The sequence below is a fragment of the Theropithecus gelada genome, chromosome 20, assembly GCF_003255815.1.
Source record: "Theropithecus gelada isolate Dixy chromosome 20, Tgel_1.0, whole genome shotgun sequence".
In the NCBI taxonomy this organism is placed as follows: domain Eukaryota; kingdom Metazoa; phylum Chordata; class Mammalia; order Primates; family Cercopithecidae; genus Theropithecus; species Theropithecus gelada.
The window spans coordinates 54,119,750-54,127,774 of NC_037688.1; positions in this window are offsets into that span (position 1 = coordinate 54,119,750).

The following is an 8,025-nucleotide window of genomic DNA, read 5'->3' on the forward strand; positions in this document are numbered from 1 at the left end:
GAAATTCCGTCTCAAAAAAAAAAAAAAAAAGAGTTTTACAAACCAAAATGTTTGCAGTGGCTGCACTCACGCCTGTAATCCCAACACTTTAAGAGACTGAGACGGGTGGATCACTTGAGGTCAGGAGTTCAAGACCAGCCTGGCCAATATGATGAAACCCTGTGTCTACTAAAAATACAAAAATTAGCTGGGCATGATGGTGGGTGCCTGTAATTCCAGCTACTTGGGAGGCTGAGACAGGAGAATCACTTGAACCCAGGAGGCAGAGGCTGCAGTGAGTGGAGATGGCACCACTGCACTCCAGCCTGAGCAACAGAGTGAGACTCTGTCTCAAATAAAAAATGAAAATAAAATTCCGCTTTCTCTGTCATGGCACCCATTCTGGTGTGCATGAGGACAGACAGCCCAGATTATTTTTCGAGGACACATGTGGCCCTGCCCACAATATCTTCCACAGAACAGCCCTGACCAGAAGTGGAGTGACTCCCAGCTTCTGGCTTCCTCTTTTCACAGTGAGATGCCGCGCTCCTGAGCTTCCCTGGTGTGGAGCGCATGTGGCTGTGTGCTTGAGCTGTGAAACAGCCTTCCGCTGCCTCTGGTCAGCACCTTTGGAAAGTTTGGTGAGAGCAACAATACTGTCAAGGATTATCTGAAGAATGCCTGTTTTTCTATGTCAGTGATAACCAGCCATTTTAGTGACAAAGCCAATTCAGAACAAAGTAACCTGATACCAAAATAATTTAAAAGACATGATCTCTTTTATCACGAAATGTAATATCAACATCTTTAAGCATGCTTTTCTTGTTTTTCCAAATGCTGAAAGGTTTCATTATTTTAGCGAAGCTTTCAAAAACGACATTACACACATGCCCTGGTGTTATCTAATGTAAAGCTGCACCTTTTCCCAATGTTTTTGGTCCAGGAAAGCATTTTTGGAGCTAGTTCGTTTGTTTTTTTCTTAATTGACCCTGGAATCCATGGAATCCATTTATTTGCAAAGTGTGTTTTGTCTCTTTTTATTTCTTTTTACTCATGTGGAATAGCCATATAGTTCTTTTTATCTTTCTTTCTTCTTCTTTTTTTTTTTTCTTGGAGACAGAGTCTCACTCTGTCACCCAGGCTGGAGTGCAGTGGTGCAATCATAGCTCATTGCTGCCTCAACCTCCTGGGCTTAAGTGAGCCTTCTACCTCAGCCTCCCGAGTGGCTGGGACTACAGGTGCATGCCACCATGCCTGGCTAATTTTTATTTTATTTTATTTTAGGGAAGGAGTTTCACTCTTGTTTTCCAGGCTGGAGTGTAATGGCACGATCTCAGCTCACTGCAACCTCTGCCTCCCGGGTTCAAGCGATTCTCCTGTCTCAGCCTCCCAGGTAGCTGGGATTATAGTCATGCACCACCATGCCCAGTTAATTTAGTATTTTTTTTTAGTAGCGACAGGGTTTCACTGTGTTGGTCAGGCTGGTCTTGAACTCCCAACCTCAGGTGATATACCTACCTTGGCCTCCCAAAGTGCTGGGATTACAGGTGTAAACTTTTTTTTTTTTTTTTTTTTTTTTGGTAGAGATGGGGTCTCATTATCCTGTCCAAGCTAGTCTCAAACTCCTGGGCTCAAGAGATCCTCCCACCTCAGCTTCTCTAGCTAAGTTCATAGGGAGTCCTGATCTTAAGTGTACAGCTCAGTGAAACTCTGCATGTGTATATACCTGTGAAACAACCACTATTCTGATTCCTTTTTTTTTTTTTTTTTTTGAGATGGAATCTTGCTCTGTCACCCAGGCTGGAGTACAGTGATGCGATCTCGGCTCACTGCAACCTCCGCTTCCCAAGTTCAAGCAATTCTCCTGCTTCAGCCTCCCGAGTAGCTGGGATTACAGGCGTGTGCCACCACCACACCCAGATAATTTTTGTATTTTAGTAGAGACAGGGTTTCGCCATGTTGGCCAGGCTGGTCTTGAACTCCTGACCTCAAGTGATCTGCCTGCCTTGGCCTCCCAAAGTGCTGGGATTACAGGCATGAGCCACCGCGTCCGGCCACTACTCTGACTTCTACCACTGGGCATTAGTTATGCTTGTTCCTAAATTGCACATAATTGGAATCATGCCGTATGACACATATTTGTTGAAAAAAAATGTAAGATTCATCCATGTTGTTGTACATATCAGTAATTCATTCTTTTGTATTACTGCACAGTATTTCATTGTATGACTATGCCACAATTTATCAATCTTCCTGGGGCCGGACATTTATGTTCTGGATCTTGGCTCTTGTGTCTAGACCTTCTATGAGTGCCATGCTCTGCATATGCCTTATGGCATCCTCATTTCTCTTAGGTCTATACCTAGGATCTTGATTGTTGGGTCAAAATACAGGCATATGTTTAGCTTTCGTCTATTCTGCCAGTTATCTTTTTTTAATTCTTATTTTTAGGAATAGAGATGAGTTTTCACTATGTTTTCCAGGCTGGTCTCAAGCTCCTGAGCTCAAGTGATCCTCTTGCCTCAACCTCTCAAAGTGCTGGGATTACAGGCGTGAGCCACTGTGCCCAGCCTAATTTTTGTATTTTTAGTACAGACAGGGTTTCACTGTGTTGGTCAGGCTGGTCTCGAACTCCTGACCTCAAGTGATCCGCCCACCCTGGCCTCCCAAAGTGTTGGGATGGATTACAGATGTGAGCCACCATACCCGGCCCGGTGCCAGACTTCTAATCTTTAAAATTGTAACAAAATAAGTTGGTATTGTTTTAATCCACTAACTGTATGGGAATTTGTTACATCAACAATGGAAAACTAATATACTAGTTCACCTATCATTTCCCCTTCCACTAGTGAGACCAGTAGAGAACTGCATATGTATCGCCTCTCTTACCCAGGGGCACCACCGCATATCCTTATTTTATTAACTGTGGTTTGTTTATGGTGTCATAGGCTGAAATTAAGCAGCACTACAAAAATCAACCTTGGGCATGGTGACATATGCCTGGAGTCCCAGCTACTCAGGAGACTGACGTGGGAGGATCGATTGAGCCCAGGAGCTTGAGGCTGCAGTGAGCTTTGACCAGACCATTGCACTCCAGCCTGGGTGACACAGCAGAACTGTCTTAATAAATAAATAAATAAATAAATAAATAAATAAATAAATAAAATTGCCCTTAGCACCAGCTTGCATAGGGAAAAAAGAAGAAAAGAGAATTTTGTAGCCAGGCATGGCGGCTCACATCTGTAGTCTCAGCTACTAAAAAGGCTGAAGTAGAAGGATCACTTGAGCCCAGGAGCTCCAGGCTGCAGTGAGCTATGACCAGTGAGCACTCCAGCCTGGGCCACAGAGCAAGACTCCATCTCTAAAAAAAAAAAAAAAAAAAAAAAAGGCTAGGCATGCTGGCTCACACTTGTAATCTCAGCACTTTGGGAGGCCAAGGCACGCACATCACCTTAGGTCAGGAATTTGAGACCAGTCTGGCCAACATGGTGGAACCCCATCTTCACCAAAAATACAAAATTAGCAGGGCATGGTGGTGGGCTCCCATAATCCCAGCTACTTGGAAGGCTGAAGCAGGAGAATCACTTGAACCCCGGAGGCAGAGGTTGCAGTGAGCCGAGATTATGCCATTGCACTCCAACCTGGGCAAAAAGAGCGAAACTTCATCTAAAAAAAAAAAAAAAAGCTCATGAAACTATTTGCTGTTTTTGACATGATGTTGTTAAGAAAGATTTTATTATACCCAAGTAAAGAGACATGATCTCCCAATGTATGTTACCCAGACTGGACTTGAACTCCTGGGCCCAAATGATCCCCTCATCTCAGCCTCCAGAGTAGCAGGGACTACAGGCATGCACTGGCACATCTGGCTCCAAGGAGAAATTTATTTTCTGTCCTTGAACCTGGAAGAGAGAGACTCCTGCATGAGTTTCCCTCCTTACCTTGGCTGCTAGTTGCAGTCAACGGCATCTTAGAGTGGTGAAACCATCAGAATCACCTGGGCAGCTTTTGCAAACTGCACTTGCTCCTCCAGAAATTCCAATCTGTTTCCCTACAGGAAAATGTTCTCCTTCCTCCCACAAGATCCATTGCTTTGGCAAGCCTCTGTGCTATTTTTTTAAATATTTATTTATTTATTTTTGAGACGGAGTTTTGCTCTTGTTTCCCAGGCTGGAGTGCAGTGGTGCAACCTCAGCTCACTGCAACCTCCGCCTCCTGGGTTCAAGTGATTCTCCTGCCTCAGCCTCCCAAGTGGCTGGGATTATAGGCACCCACCTCCACACCTGGCTAATTTTTTGTATTTTTTAGTAGAGACGGGGTTTCACCATGTTGGCCAGGCGGGTCTCGAACTCCTGACCTGAGGTGATACACCTGCCTCGGCTTCCCAAAGTGCTAGGATTACAGGCGGGAGCCACCGTGCCTGGCTAACGTCTGTGCTATTTAAGAGCAAGTCCTACTACTCATGTCTGTTGAGTTGGGGAAAGGGTTAAGAATCATTATCTTGCCTGGGTGCAGTGGCTCATGCCTGTAATCCCAGCACTTTGGGAGGCTGAGGCAGGCAGATCATCTGAGGTCACGAGTTCGAGACCAGCCTGACCAACATGGAGAAACCCCTGGGCAACTGGGACTACAGATGCATACCACCACACACAGGATCGTGTTATGCTGCCCAGGTTGGTCTAGAACTCCTGGCCTCCAGCAATCCTCCCATGTTGGCCTCCCAAAGTGCTAGTACAGGCTTGGGCCACTGCACCTGGCCCAAAAATTTTATATATTTATTTATTTTGAGACAGAGTCTCGGTCTATCACCCAGCCTGGAGTGCAGTGGTGCCATTTCAGCTCACTACAACCTCCGCCTCCTGGGTTCAAGCCATTCTCCTGTCTCAGCCTCCCGAGTAGCTGGGATTACAGGCACCTGCCACCATGCCCGGCTAATTTTTTTGAGTAGAGATATAGGGTTTCACCATGTTGGCCAGGCTGCTGGTCTTGAACTCCTGACCTCAGGATCTACCTGCCTCGGCCTCCCAAAGTGCTGGGATTATTGGCGTGAACCACCACACCCAGCTCCAAAATGTTTATTAACCGCTAAATTGGAGCAAGCAATGTATCAGTGAGGGTCTCCAGGGCATGCATGTTTTGCGTTAATGACACCTGCACTCTCTTCTTTCCTACCTTTGCCCATTACCTCATTTATCTGAGTTTTTGTCAAACAATTGGTTATTTATCCTTTGAAGGGCAAATAGCTACTCAAGCAGCAAATTAAACAAATGGCTGAGGAGGCTCTGATTGTTTTTTTTTTTTTTTTTTTTTTTTTTTTTTTTTTTTTTTTTTTTTTTTTTTTNATTCTTCTGCCTCAGCCTCCCAAGTACCTGGGACTACAGGTGCACACCACCACGCCCAGCTAATTTTCGTATGTAGAGATGGGGTTTCACCATGTTGGGCAGGCTGGTCTCGAACTCCTGACCTCAAGTGATCTGCCCATCTGAGCCTCCCAAGGTGCTGGGATTACAGGCGTGAGACACTGTGGCCAGCCTCCTGCTTGGCAATAATCACGTATGAGAGCCCTTTTCCAGCACTGGTGTTATCAGACCCCTTGATCTTTGTGATCTTGTTAAGTGAGAAGCTGCCTCTCTCCTTAATAAGTGTTAATTACAAGTGGTAGGGAATAATCCTTGTGCATGTGGTTCCTCGAGGTCCTCTGATCCTGGTCCTGATATTGGTGTTGTTGAAGAGTCCCCTGAAAAAGGAGATGGTAAGTGTTATCTCTTTTTGTTTTTAATGCAATCTACCCAGCTTCTATGAAAACCTTTTTGCATGTATTGTTACTTGGCATATCCTAAGATATTTTACAGAAATTGTGACGGCTCTGAGTCCACAATGCAGCTCAGTAAATATTTATAAATGAATGTTCTTTTACATAGAAGGTAGTGAGAGAATTCCTGGAAAAGAAATATTTTTTTACACAATAGATATGAAATTCAGGATGAGGGCTAAACTGTGTTATACAAAGTACTATGACTTACTTTATTTTATTTTTTATTATTATTATTTTTTTTTGAGACGGAGTCTCGCTCTGTCGCCCAGGCTGGAGTGCAGTGGCCGGATCTCAGCTCACTGCAAGCTCCGCCTCCCGGGTTCACGCCATTCTCCCGCCTCAGCCTCCCGAGTAGCTGGGACCACAGGCGCCCGCCACCTCGCCCGGCTAATCTTTTGTATTTTTTAGTAGAGACGGGGTTTCACCGTGTTAGCCAGCATGGTCTTGATCTCCTGACCTCGTGATCCGCCCATCTTGGCCTCCCAAAGTGCTGGGATTACACGCTTGAGCCACCGCGCCCGGCCAAGGCTCTGATTGTTAAGAAGTCTGAAGTGAAGACTCAATTTACCTCCATCGTTTCCTGTGGACGGGTGAAGGCTAGCAGGTTTATCAATTGAGTCCAGTCCGTTGTTGGGTGGTTGAATTTGCATTTTCCCTCTTCCTGCTCACTTCTCATTTTCCCTCAGTCTTGCCACCCTGGGATTGCACCTCCCAATTAAGCATAAGCATGCAGGCTTTGCCTAGGCCTGTTTTCTAGGGCAACTGGACTCATAGACCAATATTATTATTAGCTGGTATTATCAGTAAGAAGATAGATATACATGTGTGGATATTCCCGGGTTGACCCTGCATTTCTGCTGTCCACCCTGATTTGTTCCCCAAGAGTGACCTTTATGGACCATATAATGGGCTCCCTTGCACTCTGGCCTCTGGGAGGTTTCAAACAATGAGAGGAGCCAGTGGGTGATCAGAGGATGGGAGGATCCCAGCACATTTGGAAGGCTGAGGCAGCAAGATCGCTTGAGACAGGACTTTGAGACAAGCCTGGGCAACATAACAAGACCCCATCTCTACAAAAATAAAAAACATTAGCTGGGCATGGTGGTGCATGCCTGTAGTCCCAGCTTCTCAGGCGGCTGAGGCCAGAGGATCGCTTAAGCCCAGGAATTCGAGGTTACAGTGATCTATAATCACAGCACTGCACTCCAGCGTGGGTGACAGAGTGAGACCGTGTCTCTAAAATTTTTTTAATTGGTTTGATTAAAAATAGAGAGGATGAGAGGAGAGTGAGATGGGGATTTTGATTTCCCAGCTCCCTCTCTGCTGGTAAAGGCTGCATTTCTCTACTAAAGGCCATGGCTCCTAACAGCTATCTGTTCCACAGCTGCAGCTCTTGCTGGATTCCAGTAACTGCCCTCTCTCTGCCTCTTCAGGCCAGCAGGTAGCAAGGGCTCTCCATTATTGCTGGCCCCAGGGTGCGTTACCATCCCTCTTTGGTTTCCTTTTTTTTGTTGTTGAGATGGAATTTTGCTCTTGTCACCCAGGCTAGAGTGCAACAGCGCGATCTTGGCTCACTGCAACCTCCACCTCCTGGGTTCAAGCGATTCTCCTGCCTCAGCCTCCCTAATAGCTGGGATTACAGGTGAGTTCTACCACACCCGGCTAATTTTTGTGTTTTTAGTATAGATGGGGCTTTGCCAAGTTAGCCAGGCTGGTCTTGAACTCCTGACCTCAGGTGCTCTGCCCGCCTCGGCCTCCCAAAGTGCTGGGATTACAGCCATGAGCCACCTGGCCTCTTTGGTTTCCTTTGACCCTGCCTACACCTCTATAGTTTCTTCCTTAAACTCTTTTCAACTCCTCTTTGAAGAGTCATATGTTTCTTTTCTCTTTTTCTTCTTATTTTTCTTATTTTTGTGGTTGTGGTTGTTGTTGTTCAGACAGGGTCACGCTTTGTCACCCAGGCTGGAGTGCAGTGGCACAATCATAGCTCACTGCAACCTCGGCCTCCCAGGCTCAGGCAAGCCTCCCACCTCATCTTCCAAGTAGCTGGGATACAGGTGTGCACCACCAAGCCCTGCCGTTCATAATTTTTGTATTTTTTAGTTTTTTGTAGAGATGGGATCTTGCTATGTTGCCCACGCTGGTCTTGAACTCCTAGCCTCAAGTAATCCTCCCACCTCAGTCTCCCAGAGTGTTAGGATCACAGGAGTGAGCCACCGTGCTCGGCCAAG